Raw genomic sequence first — 23,238 nt, 5'->3', positions numbered from 1 at the left:
AGTTGCGCAAGGAATTGAAGATTCTAAGAGGGAAAGACCTCTTCGATAAATCTGCTGTTGAGTTGTGCCTCGTGCCCAACGTCAAGATCCTTATTAAGTTCAAAGTGCCTGACTTTGAGAAATACAAGGGAAACACTTGCCCTCTCAGCCATCTTGTGATGTACGCTCGCAAGATGTCAACGCAGACAGAGAATGATCAACTTCTCATCCACTACTTCCAGGATAGCCTGTCTGGTGCCGCTCTCAGATGGTACATGGGTCTGGACAGCGCGAACATCCGCTCCTTCAATGATCTTGGCAAAGCTTTCGTCAAGCAATATAAGTACAATGTTGATATGGCTCCTGATAGGGACCAACTGAGGGCGATGTCCAAGAAATAAAAGGAAACATTTAAGGAGTACGCCTAGAGATGGCGTGAGTTCGCTGCTCATTTCGTGCCACCCCTCGAGGAGGAGGAAATGACCATGATCTTTTTGAAGACCTTGAGTTTATTTTATTATGAGAAGATGATAGCTAGTGCTCCCTCGGACTTCACCGAAATAGTGAACATGGGAATGAGGCTAGAGGAAGGAGTCCGGGAAGGACGTCTGACCAGGGATGAAGGCTCTTCTACAAAGCAATATGGGAGCTTTGCAAAGAAGAAAGAGGGAGAGGCACATGTTGTGTCTTCCCATACCAAGAGAAGACCCTCGGTGAAGAGGAAGACTGTTCGCCCTGCCAGTAACCAGCACCAGGTAGCTCATATAGAACCTGCCTTTAGGGAAGCTCAACATTATCAACATCAACATCAACAACAACAACATCAACAATATCAACAATAGCATCATCCACAACAGCAGGCCTACCAGCCTCGAAACAACAACAATACCAGCATCAGCTACGATAGGAAGAGGGTCACTTTTGATCCAATTCCAATGACCTATGATGGGCTCTATCCGTCACTGATAGACAGAAAGCTGATTACTCTGTGTGACTCACCCGCTGTACCGACCAACCCTCAGTGGTGGTACAAGCCTGAGCTACATTGTATATATCATTCCGGTGCTCCTGGACATGATATGGAGAACTGCTATCCCCTGAAGACCAAGGTTCAAGACCTTTTTAGAAGTGGGATTTTGTTTTTCGAGGACGTAGGTCCCAATGTCAAGAAGAACCCATTGCCCGAGCATGGGAAAGCTGTTGTGAACATGGTCCAGGGCTGCCCTGGGAAATATAAAGTCATGTATGTCAGTCATATCAGGCAATCGTTGGTCGAGATGCACAGACTGTTATGTGGATACAGTCATTATGAGCATGACCATGACAGGTGCCAGGTGTGCACTGTCAAGGAGAGAGGATGCCGCCAAGTAAGGAAGGACATCCAAGAGATGTTGGATTAGGGAATGATTGAGGTACTTCAGAATCGTAATGAGGATGAAGTCGATGTAATTTCTCCTATATTCAGAATACTAGAGCCTGTTGTCGTCAAATATGATGGCAGCAAGAAGAAGGTTTCTCCATCTCTTGTAATCAAGCCAGAGGGCCCTGTCCCGTACTCTTCAGACAAAGTTGTTCCCTACAGATATAACACAGTTGCGTTAGAAGATGGGAAGGAGGTGTCGTTGCCCTCCACCTCTGTGGTGAGTATCTCTGATGTCAGTGGTGTGACCTGTAGTGGTCGTGTTTTCTCGGTGCCGCCGAAACCACATGAAGACGTGTTGAGAAGAACTATTGTTATTAATCCTGCCTGTCCTGTGGGGACTTCTTTGAATCCGACACTGGTTGTGAAGGGTGTTGACCCTGCTGTTGTTGTTAAAGCTCCTGTCCCTATTGGCCAGCATGGCATTCTGAAAGAGGACTGTGATGAGATGCTGAGGCTCATCAAGAGGAGCGAGTATAATGTTGTTGATCAGCTACTTCAAACTCCATCAAAGATATCTGTCCTATCTTTGCTGATGAATTCTGAGCCACACCACGAAGCTTTGTAGAGGGTGTTGGACGTGGCATACGTGGATCACGATGTCACCATTGAACAGTTTGATAACATTGTTGCAAACATATCTGCTTGTAACAATTTGAGCTTTTGCGATGCTGATCTTCCCGAGGAGGGAAAAGACCACAATTTGGCTCTACACATTTCAATAAACTGCAAGGATGATGCCTTGTCCAATGTGTTGATGGACATAGGATCATCGCTAAATGTGTTGCCAAAATCCACTCTGGCTAAACTTTCTTACCAGGGGCCTCCCATGAGGCAGAGTGGAGTGGTAGTCAAAGCTTTTGATGGATCAAGGAAAACTGTGGTTGGCGAAGTTGAGCTTCCAATCAAGATTGGACCTAGTGATTTCCATATCACTTTCCAGGTCATGGATATCCACCCATCATATAGTTGTTTGCTTGGCAGACCATGGATTCACGAGGCAGGCACCGTGACATCCACCCTACACCAATAGTTGAAATTTGTAAAGAACAAGAAGTTGGTGGTGATAGGGGGAAAGAAGGCTCTCTTGGAAAGCCATTTATCTTCATTTTCCTATATAGATGCTGAGGATGAGGTTGGGACTCCGTTCCAAGCCTTATCTATTGTTGAGCCTTCAAGGAAATGACCTTCTTCATTTGCTTCTTACAATGATGCGAAGTTGGCCATTGAGCATGGCGCAACTACTGGTTTAGGACAAATGATAAAGCTGGAAGATAATAAATCTCAGGCTATCATAGGGTATTCTTCAGGCATTTCCAGCGAGCGTGGGCTTTTCTAGAGTGGTGGTTTTATCCACACTGTTGAAGACCAAGAGGCTGCTGCCATAGTGGAAGATGATGCAGAGGAAGATTCTGGCAACTTTTTCATCCCTGGAGGAGTCTGCAATAATTGGGTCGTTGTTGATGTTCCAACAGTTGTCCATAAGTCAACGTAATATGTTCATTTTGTTTTAAAACCCTTCTCCCATGCCAAAAGGAGAAGTGATGACATTGTTGGCACATTAATACAATGATATTCATTCAATAATTACATGTTAAATGTTTGTTTTTCCAAAATTATTTTCTCTTTTTGCTTTTTGCATGAAATTGGTGATCACCAAAAAACCCTAAAAAGAGAATAAAATCAATCTTTTCGTCTGCATAATGATTTGCCTTGCTTGAATTCTGAAATCTCTTTTATACTCAAAAGCATTATGCAGGTTGATCAAACCCATTGAACATAATGATCCAACACCATCTCCCAACTTTGAGTTCCCTATATTTGAGGCTGAAGAAGATGATGTTGAAGAGATTCCTAATGAGATTACCCGTCTGCTTGAGCACGAAGAGAAGATCATTCAACTACATCTTGAGAATCTGGAAACAATCAACTTGGGGTCTGAAGATTGTGTTCGCGAAGTAAAGATTGGGGCACTCCTGGAAGAGTCTGTCAAGAAGGGGTTGATTGAGTTGCTACGAGAATATGTCGACGTATTTTCCTAGTCGTATAAAGACATGCCTGGTCTGGATACTGATATCGTGCAACATTTCCTGCCTTTGAAGCCTGAGTATGTGCCTGTGAAGCAGAAGCTCAGAAGAACTCATCCTAATATGGTAGTGAAGATTAAAGAAGAAGTTCAGAAGCAAATTGATGTGGGGTTTCTGGTGACTTCTACATATCCTCAATGGGTGGCCAATATTGTGCCCGTGCCTAAGAAAGATGGAAAAGTCTGAATATGTGTGGACTATCGAGACTTGAATAAAGCTAGTCCGAAAGATGATTTTCCTCTACCACATATTGATATGTTGGTAGATAATACAACTAAATTCAATGTCTTTTCCTTTATGGACGGATTTTCCGGTTATAATCAGATTAAAATGGCACCTAAGGATATGGAGAAGACAACATTCATCACACCTTGGGGAACATTCTGTTATTGAGTGATGCCCTTCGGTTTAAAGAACGTCAGGGCCACGTATCAACAAGCTATGACTACCTTGTTTCATGATATGATGCATAAGGAGATTGAGGTGTATGTTGATGATATGATTGTGAAGTCAAGAACGGAAATTAAGCATGTAGAGCACTTGTTGAAGCTTTTTCAGCGTTTGAGGAAGTACAAACTCCGCCTGAACCCGAACAAGTGTACATTTGGAGTCCGTTCCGGAAAGTTATTGGGATTTATTATCAGTGAAGAGGTACTGAAGTTGATCTTGCGAAGGTCAAAGAAATACAAGAGATGTCTGCGCCCAAAACTGAGAAGCAAGGCCGAGGTTTTCTTGGTCGCTTGAATTATATTTCCATATTTATATCCCACATGACTGCCATATATGCGCCAATATTCAAGCTCCTCCAGAAAGATCAGCGTCATGATTGGACCGAGGATTGCCAGAAGGCCTTTGCTAGTATCAAAGAGTATCTGTCTGAGCCTCCGATTCAGTCCCCGCCTGTTGAAGGGAGGCCATTGATTATGTACTTGACCGTGCTTGATGATTCTATGGGTTATGTATTGGGTCAGCAAGATGAATCAGGGAAGAAAGAGTATGCTATATACTACTTAAGTAAGAAGTTCACTGATTGTGAGTCTCGATATTCAATGCTTGAGAAGACATGATGTGCTTTGGCTTGGGCCGCTAAGCGTTTACGCCAGTATATGTTGAATCATACGACTTGGTTCATATCCAAAATGGACCCAATCAAGTATATCTTTGAGAAGCCTGCTTTAACTAGGAGGATTTCCCGTTGGCAGATGTTGTTGTCCGAGGATGACATTGAGTATCGAGCTCTGAAGGCTATTAAAGGTAGTATTTTGGCTGACCACTTGGAACATCAACCAATTGAGGATTATCAGTTTGTTCAGTATGACTTCCCAGATGAGGAGATTATGTATTTGAAGATGAAAGATTGTGATGAGCCTACGCTCGATGAAGGGCTAGAGCCTGGTTCTCGATGGGGTATGGTATTCGATGGTGATGTTAATCAGTATGGAAATGGTATTGGGGAAGTGATTATTACTCCTCAGGGCACACATTTTCCTTTTACAGCAAGGCTAACTTTCAAATACACGAATAATATGGCGGAGTATGAGGCATGTATTATGGGTTTGGAAGAGTGTATTGATCTTAGGATCAAACATCTTGATGTTTATGGTGATTCGGCCCTTGTTGTTAATCAGATTAAGGCTGAATGGGAGACAAATCAGCCTGGCCTCATCCCATACAGAGATTATGCAAGGAGGATTTCAACTTTCTTTACTAAGGTTGACTTCCATCATATTCCTCGATGATCATGGTGAAATACTGGAATGAAGTCCCCAATATTACCGTGATGCGCTTGGATAGATCAGCTCATGTATTTGCAGTTGAAGAGGTAAAAAATGATAAGCCATGGTATTTTGATATCAAATGATTTCTCCAGAGTCAGATTTACCCGCCTGGGGCATCTGTTGAAGACAAGAAGACTTTGAGGAAATTATATGGCAGTTTCTACCTCAATGGCGATGTGCTTTATAAGAGGAATTTTGACATGGTTTTGCTCATATGTGTGGATAGACACGAAGCAGACCTGTTAATGACTGAAGTCCATGAGGGTTCATTTGGCACTCATTCCAATGGACATGCCATGGCAAAGAAGATGTTGAGAGTAGGCTACTATTGGATGACAATGGAGTCTGACTGCTGCAAATATGCGGATAAGATTCATATTCCCCCGACACTTCTGAATGTTATTTCCTCACCATGGCCTTTCTCCATGTGTGGAATTGACATGATTGGCATGATTGAGCCAAAGGCGTCAAACGGTCACCGTTTTATTCTCGTAGCAATTGATTACTTCACCAAGTGGGTTGAAGCGGCATCATATGCGAATGTGACCAGGCAGGTGGTTGTGAAGTTTATCAAGAATCAACTCATATGCCGTTATGGTGTCCCAGACAAGATCATTACTGATAATGGATCTAACTTGAACAACAAGATGATGAAAGAGCTGTGTAGCGAGTTCAAGATTGCACATCATAATTCTTCTCCCTATTGACCAAAGATGAATGGGGTTGTTGAAGTTGCTAACAAGAACATTACGAAGATTATTCAGAAGATGGTTATTACGTGCAAAGATTGGCACGAGATGCTGGCATTTGCCTTGCATGGCTATCGTACATCTGTCCACACTTCAACAGGGGCAACCCCTTTCTCTATTGTATATGGCATGAAGGTTGTGCTCCCCGTGGAGGTTGAGATCCCATCAATCAAAGTCTTGATGGAAGCCAAGTTGACTGAAGCTGAATGGGTTCAGAGTCGTTATGACCAACTGAATTTAATTGAAGAGAAGAGATTAACTGCCATATGCCATGGTCAGTTGTACCAGCAAAGGATGAAGAAAGCCTTCGATAGGAAGGTCAAGCCTCGTGTGTTCCGAGAAGGTGGCCTCGTGCTCAAGAAAGTCTTGTCTTTCGCGCCCGATTCCAGGGGCAAGTGGACTCCAAACTTTGAAGGTTCATATGTTGTTAAGAGAGCCTTTTCAGGCGATGCTTTGATACTTACCACTATGGATGGGGAGGATTTCACTCGTCCTGTGAATTCAGATGCAGTCAAGAAATACTTCGCCTAAAAATAAAAACAGAATAGCTCGCTAAGTTGAAAACCCAATAGGGCGACTTAGGCAAAAATGAGCGTCTCGATGGATTGAAAACCCGAAAGGGCGGTCCAGGCAATAGTTAGAGACATGAAAAAATAATAATATCCCGCTAGATTGAGTACCTCACCCTGGGGCAATCTAGGCAAAAATTAGGGATTTGGCAAGTAACTGCGTCCTGACAAGACTTCGTTCTACAAACTGTCTTCTGTCAAAGATTCTCGCTCAGTCATCGTCAACTGAAGCTTCAAATACATTGGATTTAGAGTTGGTGGAGAAATGGTCATTATGTTCAATGTAGCCCTTTTTCCAATATATATCACCAATTTCAAATTTTGTAAAGATCCATGGAGTCACGCCATTTGCGGACTACCATTCTTTCAAATAAATTTGAACCTTTATCCAATTCTTTGCACTCTTATTTGTTTTTGTTTAACAAATGTTTGCATGTTTTAATTGATAAATATCATTGTTTTAAACAAATAAAGCTTTTATAAACTGTTTTTAAACAAAGTGAACATTCACAATGACTGAAAGGATAAAGGGAATGTCTTCAGTGCTCTCCCAAGGATAGTATGATCTCCAAAAAGGGTAAGACATTTGTTCATATTCTTGGAATATTTGTATCCTCTTCATCATCTTTCAGGTTGTCTCCTCAACGAGCACAGGGAAAGGTGATACGCCATTAAGTCCCCAAAGAGTCTGGAGTTTTGGCCTTGATCTTTTGGGAGATGTATATACCTCCATCCTTGGATCTCCAGAGAGTCTGAGTCTAGCATTTGTGTTTTATCAATTATAGGGTTGTCATCCCTTGTCCAGGACTGACCTAAAATCCCTTATAGATTGATAAAAATTGATATGCTATCTATTTTCGAGGAAGTTGGTCTTCCCTCAGCATAAATGAAAATCTCCCGCAGAGTGAGCAGGAATTCCCAGCATTGAGTGGAAATCCTCAGCAGGTTAGCTTTCAGTTTCTCCCCAGCTGGTTTGCCTACAACTTATCCCTAGTGGGTTTGCTCGCGCAGATTATCCCATGTTGGATCGCCCACAGTCTATCCCTAGCGGGGTTGCCTGATCAGAGCCTGATGGTTTATATTCCACTCCTTATTGGAAAGTCTCCTCTATGTTTGAGCCGGTGGTGAAGATGTTGTGTCCTTCCCCAGCGGAGCATTGGTTCTCTCCCCTTAGCAGAGATATCTCTCCAGCAGATAAGAAGGAATGTTTGATAGATGAGTCTGTTTGGTGGTTGTTCCCCCCACAGAGTTTCATATCTTTCCCTGATAAGTTCCCTAGTAGAGTTTCTTTTCGACGAATCTTATCCATGTTGAGCTCCCCGGTAGAGTTTTCTCTACATTGGATTTTATGTATGTTCGATAGAAGATCCCCAGCGGAGCAATTTGTTTCTTCTCCCGTTAGAAGAGAGCCATTGCTTGATGTGTATCTGTTTGGTGGTTGTTCCCTACGGAGTCTCACATCTTTCCCTGATAAGATCCCCGGGAGAGTTTTTCTATGATAGATCTTATTGATATCTCTGCATGTTCCCGAGAATTATCGGAAGATCCCTGGCAGTTGGTAGCTGTGACCTTTTGCTGATCCCTAGCAGCGGTCTCTGATCCTCAACAGTGGTCTTTGTCCCCAGCGGTGATTGTTGTTTCCTGGTATTTGTTGCTCCCCTCCAGAATTGATTTCTCTTATAGGCCTGGCGTTTCTCTTTTGAGATGTTATACCGGATGTCCGCCCGTTGATCCTCGGGCCTGTTTGTGTTAGATATGTCTGTTTGTCAGCATTAATCATACATAAACCATGCATAAACATGCATAATCATAACATTCAGATATTCATGTTGCATTCTTTGCCATATATCTTTACTTGTTATCTCCTGCTGTTGGTGAAATATTCTTCCCCAAGCAGATGTTTGTTTCTGATCTCTCCATATAGAGTCAGCCCTATAGGCAGAAAATGTCTATCTTTCCTTCATCATTCCCCACTGAGTTATGTTCTCGTGGATGATTTTTGTTTCAGTTTCCTCCCTAGATATGTATTGGGATGGAATTACTCCCCGGAGTTATATCCTCATTGGGTTGAGTCTTGGTTGATTGTGTCTTTCTAGCTTGTTCCTAGATTGACTCATGTCTTGTTATTTCCCCTGTGGTTTGGCTGTTCAATTACTCAATAACCAGTAATTGTTCATCCCATCCCCAGTGGATTTTGTGGCCTTCTACCTAGTAGCCGGTAGTTGTAAGTCCTATTTCTGTGGTTTTCTACCCAGTAACCGGTAGATGTAATTCCCTATTTGTTGGTTATCATTATCCAATATTCGGTATTGATACTCCTTCATTTTTGAGTATACCACCCAGTAACCGATGATATATCTTTGGGATCATTGCTTTTGTCAATGTATCACCGGTGAGTCATCTTTCATTTACCCTTGTTTGGTAATGATTGTTTCTCCTTCTGATTGGTCATCATTTTATACCCAGTAACTGGTATCCCGATGTCCTTTCTTTTTGGTCGATCTATCCTTTTTAACCCAGTAACCGGTTGTGGATAATCTTCCATGCGAGTATGTTATCTACGTTCTGACGGTAATAGATAATATATCTCATGCGCTCTTCAGTTGAAGTCTTTTTCTTCCCCATTTGAGTAAGATTCGTATTTCCTTGTGGAATCGAATGCCCATCCTATAAATTGAGATTGCTTTTTCAGCCCTCCTTTTCGGATGATGAGTGTCTTGGATATTTTCCCAACTCACGCCTGGTTGGTCATTTATTATATGCCTAGTAACCGGTATCCCTGGTGTTCCTTCCTTCTGCTCCCTATTATGACTTTTTGCCCTCTGTGGAGTCAGATTTTCCTGAGTTGAGATATACCTTTTAGGTCCTCCTCAGATGTTTGGATGATTGATATCTCTCACCCTTATACCGGTCTTAGATATTCTTTCTCCCTGAGCGTGTTATTCTCTCACCCTTATACCGGTGCTTTGGTCACATGTCTCTTTGAGTTTATTACCCAGTAACCGGTAATATCTCGTGGTTTTCCTCCTCAGTCGAGTCCTTTGTGGATATTCCCCATCTGAGTCCGGATTTTTATCCGAAGTATCCCTTGTGGATAGCTTGCTGTATTGGCATATTCCCCAATACATGCATCTTTGCGTCAGCTCGAGTCTTTCCGTTGATTTATTTTCATGGAATCCCTTCGTGTCTCCCAGCAAGTCTTAAGTCGTGATCTGCTCACGCATTTTATCCTATTTTTCCCAGAGTCTTTGTCTCCTTAGTGAGCGTATTACTCCTATGGATTTTCAATTTCTCCTAATTTCTTTTTCTCCTATGCTCAATGAAGTGGCCAGATGAAGATGAAAGCAAGCATGACAATGGTTCACAAAGCTCTCAATCATCATATATGTCTTTCAAGTATCTCAATTTTTCAATTTGATCAAGATAAACCAAACTTTTGATGTGTTTGTAAAATGAAGATGACCCCAAGAGAAACAATGTTCTTAAGAACCATATGAATAACTTTCATGTTCATCAAAAATCCATTTTAAACTTGTAAGGTCATCATTCATTTCAAGACATTATAGGTCATTTTGACAGAAACCCTAATTTTGAGTCAACTTCCCAAGGACCTAACTCCTTAATTTTTTATAATTTTGAGGTGAAACAAATTGCAATGGAAAGCTAGAGATTTCTAATTCAAATGTTATGTTGGACAAAATTTCATAATCCTAAAATAAACACATGTGATAATATAAAACATTATAGGTCACTTTGGACCAAAACCATTGAATCTAGAAAAAGTCCAACTTCAAGTGCCCATAACGTTCTCATCAAATATCCAAATGATTCAAAATTTAAGTCCATATTGATCATCTTGAAACGATCTACAAATTTGATGTTGGGAGTTTTTCCATTTGAGGCTTGCGTCATTAAAATAGAAGGGCTTGAAGTTAGCCACTTTTGGCAAATTTTTCAAAGACATGTTTTGTACATCAAACTTCATGACCAGTTTTCACAATTTTCCAACCTCCAAATGGATTTTTGTCCAACATAGCTTTTGTTACTTATGTTAAGACCTTTCCAACCATTACTCACATGCCTATGTTTGGATTTTTTATGTGTGACTTTCGAAGAGGGGAACATTTATGCCCAATTATGCATTTCACATTGAATTTCCATGCACAAGCTATTACAGTTGAAATTGCACGTCCAAACCTTCTTCAAATGAGCTCAACATTCATTTCCATCAGCTTTTGGGCCTCACATGCGCCTGTACAGGCCCATGCATGGAGGATCCAAACCTTCATGCACACGAATTCTACACCTCATTGCCTTGCAGCTCAGCTATAAATACCATGCTTGCTTCATTCAAACTTCACCCTGAATTTAACCTGAAGCTCTGCAGAATTGGAAACCCAACCATACCAAAGGAATTCTCATTTTGAAATTCAACAAAATCAGTTGATCTTCAATACTAATTCCTTAGCCTTGCATTCATATCATACCTAAAGATCAATCTGCAAGCAAGAATTGGAGTAGATCGTGTTGCACAAAGCTGCTCTTCAAAGGTAGATGTTCAAACTGTTTTGATTTATATCTCATCATACAATGTGATTTGCTTGTGTTCATTTGGTTTTCTGAAGTTCTCGTGTGAGAGGCAAGCCAGTGGTGGCTTTGATTTCATGTTTTAGAACATTTCAGTTTGAACACCCTGAAATTCAGGCTCTGATTTCTCATTCCATGGAAACTTTGAGCATAATACAAGGTTACAGGGGTGATGTACATCACCCCAACTTCATTTTGGTATAAAGATCGTGCATTTTAGTTGAGGTTGAAAAACCTGCAACTGGTGGCTAGAAACAGTTGGCTCACCGGAGAAGACGGTGATTTCCACCACCATCCCCACGTGGATGCACCATGGCCTTTGGATCTCACTGGCACGTTTTAATCTCAGCCTTTGTTTCTTTTGACTTTTTTAAATCCAATGTGTTTTGCGCTTGACTCATGTACATGGTACGCGCGCGCTTCTGAGCCCTTGGATGTTGCCACGTCAATTAATGAAGTCCAGCCAAGGGGCGTTGATTTTCCTATTTTCTATTTTTCTGTTTTATTTTCTTTTATTCCATTTATTTTCAAAAATTCATAACTCTTTTATTTGGAATCACAAAAATATGAGACCAATTGCAAAAAATTTCTTTTAAAATCTAGTTTCATAATCTGATTTTTAATTATTTTTGTGATTCCATTTAATATTTTTTGTGAATTATTTTGTTTTTAATAGTTTTTAATTCATTTTAAATACTTTTTGATATCCAAAAATTCCAAAAATATTTTCTTAACACATATGGATGAGATTTATGAAAAATATTAAGTCTATGAAGAATATTAAGTCTATGAAAAATATTCTCATCAATTTCTTAATTGATTTGAGATTTATTTGAGATTTTAATTCATTTGTGTTATTTTTCTTGATGCTTAATTGTTTTAAAATAGTTTCTGTTTTCAAAATATGTTGAGAAAATTTGTCAAACTTTGTTTGACCATGTTAGACTTATGATAATTCAATTGGACTTATCCAAGTTGATTTGAATTGAATTTGAAGTTTGACCATACTTTGTTCATTTTATTTTATGCTTTATTTTAATTCCAAAAAAATACCAAAAAAATTTGTTTGACCTTTATTGACTTCTAATCTTCATTTCACTTCTGTTTCCCATTGATTGATGTTGATTTCATTCACATTTGATCATTGTGTTTTGGTTATGTCATTTGAATTCTCATTTTGTCCATTTCATCTTCATCTCTTTTCTTCTTCTTTTTCTTTTGGCCTATGAGTTAATGATTTATGGTTAGTCTAGACATATGAGAGGCTTAACCTTCTTTGATCCAAAGCAAACTCAACTCGATCAAAGATCAAGTGAGTTGCTTTGTGTCAAAGATAGGTTGCTTCTTGGTCAAGCAAAGAACCTGAAATCCATACAAGGCCTTTCCTTCTTTTTTTTTGGCATGGCAAGTTGTAGGAGCTTGGCTTACTAGGCATGGTCTCTAACTTGTGTTTATTTGCCTATAGTTTTATTGACCGGCCTCAGATAGGTGTGACTACTACATTAGTCCACTTACGATTGCTTAACATAGCGCTAAATTGCCTTATGGCAGACTAACACTAACTGTAAGAACAAAATTAGTTCTACAATAGATTCCAGGATTTTGATGATAACAAAGGATGAAACCAAAAATGGCACCCTAACGAAATTTCTCTAAGTGTGCAGGACTTTGAACAAGAACAAAGGAATCTGATCGCTTTATCAGATACAAACTCTGATCAGATACAAAGAACTAGAAGATCAGAAGCATCTGAAGAAGAAGTGCGCTCTAGAAGTTCTGACTCTGAGCAAAATAGGACAGCAGAATACCAGAAGCTCTAAACTTCCACTGGACTCAACTCTGATGATCTAAAAGACCAGTACTCTTAGAAGCTCTGATGTAACCTCAACGCAATCTCCGATTGACACAGAAACTCCAAGATAACAAAGACTCTGATGAAGGTTCTCCAAATCCAGAAAGAGGAACGGAAACAACAACTTCAAATGGAAAGATAGTATATTTCGAAAGAAGTTATTCAGGGAGACAAATTGGTTATGGCAAGAAACACAGAAGTAATGACATTGAATGCTCATCAAAGACCAATATTTTGTCATCACTCCAACGGTCTTTTCACCACTATATAAAGGACAACATACTTCAGTGAGAGATACACATCAACGCACAGAAAATTCTCTACATTCTCTCTTAGTTTTTCACGAGCTGTTGCTCATACGTGAAAATACTTGCTTGCTCTATTTGCTGTAATATTTGTTTACTCTTAGAAGCACTCTCGATTACAATTCTTTTTGATAAATTGATTTTGTTCCTCAAGTGACTCTGCGTAGTCTATATACTTGGGAGGACTAAGAGATCATTCTCTTAGACGTTTGGTTGTATTAATCTTTCAAGATTAGTGGATTAAGTCCTTTTTCAAGGAAAAATCACCTTGGCCGGGTGGACTGGAGTAGCTTTGTGTTATAAGCGAACCAGTATAAAATTCTGTGTGTTCTTATTTTTGAAAAAACGTTTATTTTCCAAAACAAGTCAAACCCCCCTTTCTTGTTTTTCTCACCTTCAATTGGTATCAGAGCTTCGACTCTGTTATTGATTTTCTAATCAAACACTTAATAGTGTAGAGAGATCCAGAACGAGAAAAACTATGGCCAACACCAATGAAAGAGACAGTTACAATGCCAAGCCTCCGGTCTTTGATGGAGAGAAATTCGATTACTGGAAAGATAGAATTGAAAGTTTCTTTCTGGGCTATGACGCTGATCTCTGGGACATTGTCACAGATGGATACAAACCTCCTGTAACAGATGCTGGAGTTGTCGTTTCCAGAAGTAAAATGACCAATGATCAGAAGCGTGAATTCAGGAATCATCACAAAGCCATAACGATACTTCTCAATGCCATATCTTACAATAAGTATGAAAAAATCACCAACAGGGTGTCGCTCCCCGGATTTCCCGAATCCAAGTACAAACGCGAAAGGGAGTGGCGAGGAAAAAGAGTAGAGTTGCCAGCTATGTACTTTTATCCCAAAAGGAGGGAAAGGTAATATTGCATAACCAAGAGGGAACGGATAAAACAAAGTCTCGAAGCAAAGAAAACTGAATAAGGGGGCCGGTTACGTGAAGGGAAGGTTATTGCACCCCTTCACGTCTGTGGTACTCCACAGGATCCACGCTTGCTATTTATGTCTAAAGTGTGTGTATAAAAGTCCTATATGCGATGCGAAAGAGAGAAAATCAAAGTAGGGAAAAGAAAGAGTTATTGCTCGCACAGGCCCTACCCTGCTGCATTCGTATCTCAAGAAGGATTGAGAATCAGAGCACCGTAGCTCGGCTAACCTATTTTTGTTTGTTTTTGTGTTTTTTAGATGAACGACGTTACTACGCAATCTACCGGATGCTCGACCTTTGGAGGCTTACTCACCTGTAGTAGAAGGAGTTAACGTGTTCTTAAGAAAAGAAAATCAAAGAGTTTGTTTGTGTTTTAGGAATGCTCATGCAAAAAAGGAAGTCCTAGACGAAGGAACCGTGCTACCTTAATTGACATGCAAACGAGATACTATACGAAGTCTAGCAGTCCTATGGGGAGACGATCACACCACACAAAAAACATATAGCATAAAGTAAACACACCAACAAGGGGGGCTCAAGCATACATGGGTAGGGCTTTAGTCAAGAGGGGTCATATCAACCTCGACAAACAAGCCAAGGAAAGGTGATCAAGTGGGCTCTTAACCACTGACATTGAACGTCAAGGTGAGCAGATCAAAAGGGTAATGAGGATAAGACCTCATAGCTCTTAACCCGGGACAGGATGAGCTCATGACAAAGCGTGGGGGTTCAGAAGGATGGAACTCTCTCCACTGACTGACCGGAAAAAAGATCTTGGGCTTTTGTTCTGAAGCATCGACACGTAGTGTGAGCATAACGAACGACACACTGAATAACGGGGGATCGACTACTAATCCCTTTTATCCGTCAATTGCCTCTTCATGGAGGTCTTTAGCACTGGTGCCTCTTCTTGGAGGTCTTTGGGCACAAAAGTAAACACACAAAAACATTGCCTCCTATCGAGGTCTTCCAGCTAAGAAAGCGGTAAAAATGCGGGAAAGATGTAAAAGGAATCAAGAGATCTACCACACGGATAAGGATCCGAAGTAACAGAAATTAAATAAACAAGAAACCCAGAGATCTCTCAAGCTAGCACCACCAAAGAAAGCAAGTCAGCAAAGCAATCAGAATAAATCTCCAAATGGTATCCCACAAATAAAGTGGAATACCAAGCAAGCTATCTCTTCAAGAGTCATGTGAGCCCTCACAAAAACTCAACAAACAAGTTAGAATAACAAGATGGGGTGCAATCAAGAGTTGCACCAAACAGAAGAAACATAGCAACCACATGAATCATGCTATTAAAGTTCACAAAAAGCTCACAAAAAACAACCAAGGGTAGGAGGCCTAAACCTCTTGTCAAACAAATGCATCAAAAGGATATCAAAACTCAAAGTCAGGGGGCAAGGCTCCACACATCAAGACATGACATACATAATAACACATGTGCAAAATGATTGGTTTCAACACTCAAAGGAAGTGGCACAAATGCCTCATGCTAAGCAAGCCTCAAAATAGGGACTAAAATGCAAACATCAACTTCAAAAATCCAAATCAAACTGAAAATGCATCCTAAATTCATGGGAATTTAACACAAGGTTCTACTGAACATATATAAACATCATGCAAAAAATCAAGAGCATCCAGATTCATTTGATATGAAAACAAAAATCGAGAAATTGAGAATGCAAAAACATGTCCAAAAATGCAACATTTAAATTCATGTGTCAAACCTTAGCAAAATGACATAGAAAATAATCAAACCAGTTACCACATCTTAGTATCATGTATGAGGATGGTGTGTGTAAAAGCTTGGGTCAGAATGGTTAAAATATGGAATTTCATAAAGGTTTTAATGCAAATGGTCAAAAATGCACATAAATGAATCAGAAATTCATATTAAATTCCACGTGTCATGAAATAATTGGGAAATGGTACCAACAAATCAAGGACTCAACAGGGATCACTCACAAAAAATTTCAGATTTTTTAAAGTGTTTTGCTATTTTTAAAAAATAAAATAAAACGGGATGAAATATGTACATGGCGTGTGACACATGTGCAACAATATCAATTGGTCACAAGTCACTTAAGTGAGTAAATAAAATAAATCAAAAACAAAAATAAGAAAAAAAGTGGGTCTTTGGATCAAAAGACCAAGTCAACAAGATCTAACGGCCACGGGATCATCTTCTTCCTCAAGACATTCCGATCATGCACAGTAACGCCGGTGGGATTCCGGACACCGCCGGCGGCGGCCTCCTCCACGCGCGGCCCAGAATTTCACGAAAATGGGGCTATCCGCCCTAAATCATATGCTAGGAACTCAAAAATCATATTATTTTTCATGAATCCTCACCAATCTCTCAAATCACAAACAAAAAGCTTGAACATCAAAACTTTAAATCAAGATTTCTCACTCAATATTGCATCATTTTAAAAAGTAAACACATTTACATCATCACCATAGCATGTAGTTTCATTTAGGCATAAGAAATGAGCGAAATAAGAGAGTCGAAATTTGAGTTACCGGAAATGGCGCCTTCCAAAACTTCAGTATGGTGATGAGATACGCTCCAGAATACCTCCCTTGAACTTCTATGAATGTTTGCTACCTTTGATTGTGCTTGAAACGGTCCAAATCTTGAGATTCAAGAAGCAACCTCCATTAAAGCTCTGTTTAGGAACTTCTTGGAATGACTCAAATGAAGGGTGGTTTGTGATCCTTAGAGTGTGTAGAACAAGAATATGCTACTGGTTTTCATTTTTCATGGATGTATAGAAGGATTTGATGAGAATCAAGTATGAGATGATTTTTGGAAAGTGAGTTTTTCAGAGTGTATGGAGGCTGCACGAATTAGGGTTTTGTTCAAATGAATTTTTAGAGTTTATACTCTGATTTGTGGCTTGGTGGGCTCAAAAATGAAGGAAATTCAAGTCCATGATTTTTTGTTATTTTTGTTCTTTTTATTTATTTTCCACACATGTGGGAATGCATGGGCTCAAATCCCAAGGTGGATTTGGCCCAAAAAACAATGCTGAAAAAATTCCCAATGATTGGCACATGAGAATATTCCATGATATCATTATGAGTCCTTTTGACTTTTCATGCAAGAAAGCTTGAAAAATGACTTGTACCATTGATGAATCATGCAAAATTATAGGTTATTTTGCATGCCATTTTGAAGTACTTCTCAAAACAAAACCATAGCAAAAAGAGCCACACCAATTGGACTTGTCAGACTCAAGTTATGCCTTTTTTAAGCCTTCATGCACACTTCATCACTCAAGGACCATAACTCCTCAACCATTCATCATATGGCCTTGAAATGGGACTTTTTGGAAAGGGGAGACAAAGATCTACAACTGTCATGCCTGAGAAAGAGCTCAAAACCGCCCTTGCTTTTGATATTTTGTCTGTTATATCAGCAAGCTCGCTAGGCGAGTGAGGTAGCGAAGGGCTCGCTAGGCGAGCACTTAGCGAGGTTCCAGCGAACACTCCCAGACTTGGATAAAAACACAGCTAGCACTTACTCGCTAGGCAAGCATCAGGCGAACAGGTAGCGAGCAATTCCAATAGCAACATCATCAAGGTTTGCTGGAGCGAAGGAGGAAGCGGGGGCTTCGCCTAGCGAGCATGACAGTTCAGGAAGTTCCTTCTGGGCGCAGGTGACTCTGGTGGTTTATCTTGGGGCTCGCTAGGCGAACCATTCTGCTCGCCTAGCGAGCATGACAGCTCAGGAACATCTTTCCCAATTTGGTAACCTGTGCACTGGACCTTTGTTCCTTCAAGATTAATGTTTTGAATGATGAATAGACCCCATTTGAACATGTTGGAAGTATCTCAAGTCATTCCCTAGCCATTTGACCCTCAGTTGACCAACAGTTGACTTTTGACTTCATAGTTGAATTTTGAACTGTACTGAGTGAAGGAGAATTGCCATCCAAGGCGCAGCGGAATTTAAAAATTTCTCCATTAAGTGACCCTTACGAATGGGCATGATCAGTGATAGAATTATTACCTCTTGTGGCAATTCAAACCTTTGGTGCAGATCTCTGATAATGATCAAAATCTTTGATACAGATCCACGGGGCGATCACGAATGTTGAACGATGACAACGTCTCTACTCAGTCCACACGAACGGATTCCTTCAATCGCAGTGCTAACTGTTATGAATGAAGGCTTTGAGTGAGAGAGAGATACGAAATTCCAACTCTTCAGTTGTGTTTTCTGTCTCAGTGAGTGACAATGCTTCTACCCAAGGGGTTCTATTTATAGAACCACTTGTGTGGGCTTTAAGCCAAAAAGCCCACTTAAGTGCATTTTGGACCATATCTCATAAAATGCCAAAATCACTTAAGTATTTGGTACCTTACCATATTTCGTATTCTACTTAAGTACACCGTACCTTACGATGTTCCTTAATTATTCTATCTCTCATCAATCCGTCATTTGTGTGTGACCCTATAGGTTTTCGCGGCGTTGGCAATTATATTAAATCACGCATTTAACATAATAAACAGTGAGCGGTATCTAGCAACACATCACTGCTACCCAAGTCATGAAAATGTCATGTGATCTGACAAAACCTCCTGTGATAATAATTATGTGTATAATTACCCCTTTTCCCTTATGTCTATATTGAACACAAGGTATAGACCGTGTCACCCTTGTCCAATTCAATATTGGGCCCATAGACATTTATCCTGTTACGCAGGATTAGAAAATTCCATCTAGGACACTCATGTCCCTCAGCATGCTTCGTGGAGTACCCATCAACTATTTTTATGGTTATCCAGTTACGGACAACGTTGGATCAGCAATAAAGCACTCGACTCTACATCTAGGATCCATAGTGGTTTCAGGTCGAAGAGTGGTATACACTATTATCACCATGAGAATAACTTATGACACTTTGCATAACTTTCTATATAGTATTCTCATAGCGGGTCAATCCGGTATAAATACTACTCCTAATATTCATACCTATGTTTAAGACTTGATAACTCTTTATCCATGATCCATGAGATGTGATCATCAGTCTACAAACATAATAGTCTTAATGCTTTAATGTTATCCCACTTCACATTAAAGCTCAACTACGGATACTTTAAGAACATTTCCCTTATGTTTAATGTGTTCTCATGATTAAGTCACACTTAATACATTAAACGGACTATCTATTCCAGGGACTTTATTAATCAACCATAATAAAGAAAATGCCTTTAAATAATTCGATACAAGTACCAAAAGTATTGGCCTCTAGGGCTTACACCAACACTGAGCCCATTAAGCTTGATCCTTTAGAGAAAACCTCTGAAAATGAAACCCTAGCTCCCAAGAGCTCTGCACAACATCCATAAGACCTTCAAACCAAGATTGCATCTCAATCCTTGAGGAACCCTACTTTGACTACTTCAGTAGACCAAAGTTGACCAGAGGTCAAACCCCAATTCAGATGAACTTTGCTTAGTTGATGCACAATTTCCCTTGTATTGACTGATCATTCAGATAGAACTCACAAAGTGACTTGGATGATATCCAAGCTTCTTGGAAGATAAACTCTAGGAGCTAATTCTGATTGACATGATGAAATGCAATATGAAATGTTAAATGACCTAAAATGAATGCATGAATGAGGAGGGCAAATTTGAGGTGCTACACAAGGAAACAGCTAAAGATATACTCGACTCCCTGAGGATGACTCATGAAGGAAACTCTCAGGTCAAAGAAACAAAGGCTCTGGCTCTAATCCAGAAATATGAAGCCTTCAAAATGGAGGATGATGAAACTGTAGAGGTAATGTTCTCTAGATTCCAAACTCTTATTGCAGGACTCAAAGTATTAGACAAAGGATACACAACTGCAGACCATGTCAAAAAGATAGTCAGAAGCTTGCCAAAGAAGTGGAGACCCATGGTCACAACCTTAAAGCTTTCAAAGGATCTGAACAACATCAGCCTTGAAGAGCTTGTCAGTTCACTCAGAAGTCATGACATAGAACTGGAGGAAGATGAGCCTCAGAAGAAGAATAGGTCTGTAGCATTAAAGTCCAGATCTGAAAGGCACAAGTCTGACAGAAACAAAGCCTTCCAGGCCGAAACAAAAGATGCTGATGACTCTGAACAGGAAGATTCTGATGATGAAAAAGAATTATCCCTCTTGACCAGAAGAGTAAAACAACTCTGGAGAAAGAGGAATAATAACTTCAGGAGACCAAGACCCAGAGGGGATCGATCAGAATCAACCTCAAAAGGTAAAACTAACAAAGATGTTACTTGTTATGAATGTAAAGAAATAGGTCACTACAGGAACGAATGTCCCAAGTTAAAGAAAGACAGTTCCAGAAAAGAGAACTTCAAGAAAAATTCCCTCAGAACCAAAAAGGGACTGATGGCTACCTGGGATGACAGCGAATCAGACTCATCAGAATCAGACTCTGATGAACAGGCTAATGTAGCATTGATGGCTACCACATCCAAGAACACCTCAGATGAAGAATCTGAATCAGAAGAGGTATTTTCTGAACTTTCTCGATCTGACCTAGAATCAGGTCTGTCTGAAACTCTCAGCTCATATCAGAAATTAAAACAAAAATTTAAAGCTGTAAAAGGCGTTCTTGAAGAAACATTAGAAGAATGTGGAAAACTTGAGATAACAATCTTAGAATTAAAAGATGAAAACAAATCCTTGACATTAGAAAGAGATGCAACAAAGAAAAATTGCTCAAAACTTGAAGAAGCGTTATCTCAAGCTCCACAAACTTCAAACACAATAATTTATAAATATGAAAAAGCTTTTCAAAAGTTTCTGAAAAATGGGATAGTGAGGAGTATAATGGCATCCATAATTTATGGAGTCAGTCAAAACAATAGAAGAGGAATTGGGTATGATCCTAGTGAAGATAAAACTTCTACTAATGACCAACCTAAATCTCCATTTTCATATCACTACACACACACACAAGAGCAAAAATTTAATAATGCTAGAAAACCCAAAGTGTTAAGAAGCTCTGGGAAAACTAATCACAAAGGACCCAAAAGACTATGGGTACCAAAGGAAAAGATTGTTTATGTTGCAGATATCTTATGCAACAAAGTTAAAACACCAGTCATGGTACCTGGACTCTGGATGCTCGCGACACATGACGGGAAGAAAGTCTATGTTCCAAAGCCTGGAACTTAGAGATGCTGGATTCGTAGGTTTCAGAGGAGATCAGAAAGGAAGGATCAGAGGCTCCGGAACTATTGGTAATGGTACTCTTCCCTCTATATCTGATGTCCTATATGTAGAAGGATTAATGCATAACCTGTTATCCATAAGTCAATTAAGTGATAACGGTTATGATGTAATCTTTAATCAAAAAACATGTAAAGCCATAAATCAAAACAATGGTTCTGTCCTATTCACAGGCAAGAGGAAAAACAATGTTTATAAAATAAATCTTTCTGATTTAAAAGAACAAAATGTGAAATGTCTGATGTCTGTTCACGAAGAGCAATGGGTATGACATACACGTTTGGGCCACATTAGCATGAGAAAATTATCTCAGCTAAATAAACTCGAGTTAGTCAGAGGCCTACCTAAGCTGAAGTTTTCTTCAGATGCTCTGTGTGAAGCATGTCAGAAAGGAAAATTTTCAAAAACATCTTTTAAAAAGAAAAATATTGTTTCTACCTCTAAGCCTCTGGAACTTCTTCACATTGATTTATTTGGTCCTGTGAAAACAACATCAGTCAATGGAAAGAAGTATGGACTAGTCATTGTTGATGATTTCAGTCGCTGGACATGGGTAAAATTCCTAAAGCACAAGAGTGAGTCTCACTCTGTATTCACTAGCTTCTGTTCCAAAGTGCAAAAAGAATTTGACACTAAAATTATCAGAGTCAGAAGTGATCATGGTGGGGAATTTGAAAACAAATTTTTTGAGGAACTATTTGACTCTAATGGAATATCCATAGAACTCCATAACAAAATGGAGTTGTAGAGAGAAAGAATAGGACACTCCAAGAGATGGCCAGAACCATGATCAATGAAACAACTATGGCTAAGCACTTTTGGGCCGAAGCTGTAAATACAGCGTGTTACATTCAGAATAGAATCTCCATAAGACCTATTCTGGAGAAGACTCCCTATGAAATGCGTAAAGGAAGAAAACCAAACATTTCATATTTTCATCCTTTTGGATGTTCTTGATTTATTTTAAATACTAAAGAACATATGAACAAGTTTGATTCCAAAGCACAAAAAGGTATTATGTTAGGATACTCAGAACGCTTAAAAGGCTACAGAGTATACAATACAGAAACCAAAATTGTGGAAGAATCAATTCATGTCAGATTTGATGATAAGCTTGACCCTGAAAAGTCAAAGCTAGTTGAGAAACTTGAAGATTTGGAGATCACGCTTGCAGGATCTGACGAGAAGATTAAAACTCCAGAAGCAACTGCCATTCAAACCCCAGAAGGAACTAACTCCCTAGTAATCCCAAAGAAAGCTAAAAGTCTCCTCGACATATCTGAAGAGTTGATTCTAGGAAATAAGGACGAACCTATCTGAACTAGGTCTACCTTAAAGACTCCTGAAGAAACTCCTCTGGGACTAGTATCTCTGATCGAGCCTACCTCCTGTGATGAGGCACTTCAAGATAGCGACTGGGTTCTAGCCATGCAAGAAGAGCTAGATCAATTCACAAAGAACGACGTCTGGGATCTTGTTCCTAGGCCCAGAGGCACTCACGTTATCGGAACCAGATGGGTGTTCAGAAACAAGCTGAATGAGAAAGGAGAAGTTGTCAGAAACAAAGCTCGACTGGTGGCTCAAGGTTACAGTCAACAAGAAGGTATTGACTACAATGAAACCTTTTCTCAAGTCGCCTGGTTAGAATCTATTCGCTTACTTGTTCCATTCGCTATAAATCATTCTATCAAATTGTATCAAATGGATGTCAAGAGCGATTCCTTA

Source organism: Lathyrus oleraceus, chromosome 5 (genome assembly GCF_024323335.1).
Source record: "Lathyrus oleraceus cultivar Zhongwan6 chromosome 5, CAAS_Psat_ZW6_1.0, whole genome shotgun sequence".
NCBI lineage: Eukaryota > Viridiplantae > Streptophyta > Magnoliopsida > Fabales > Fabaceae > Lathyrus > Lathyrus oleraceus.
Note: the sequence above shows the minus strand (reverse complement) of the source record.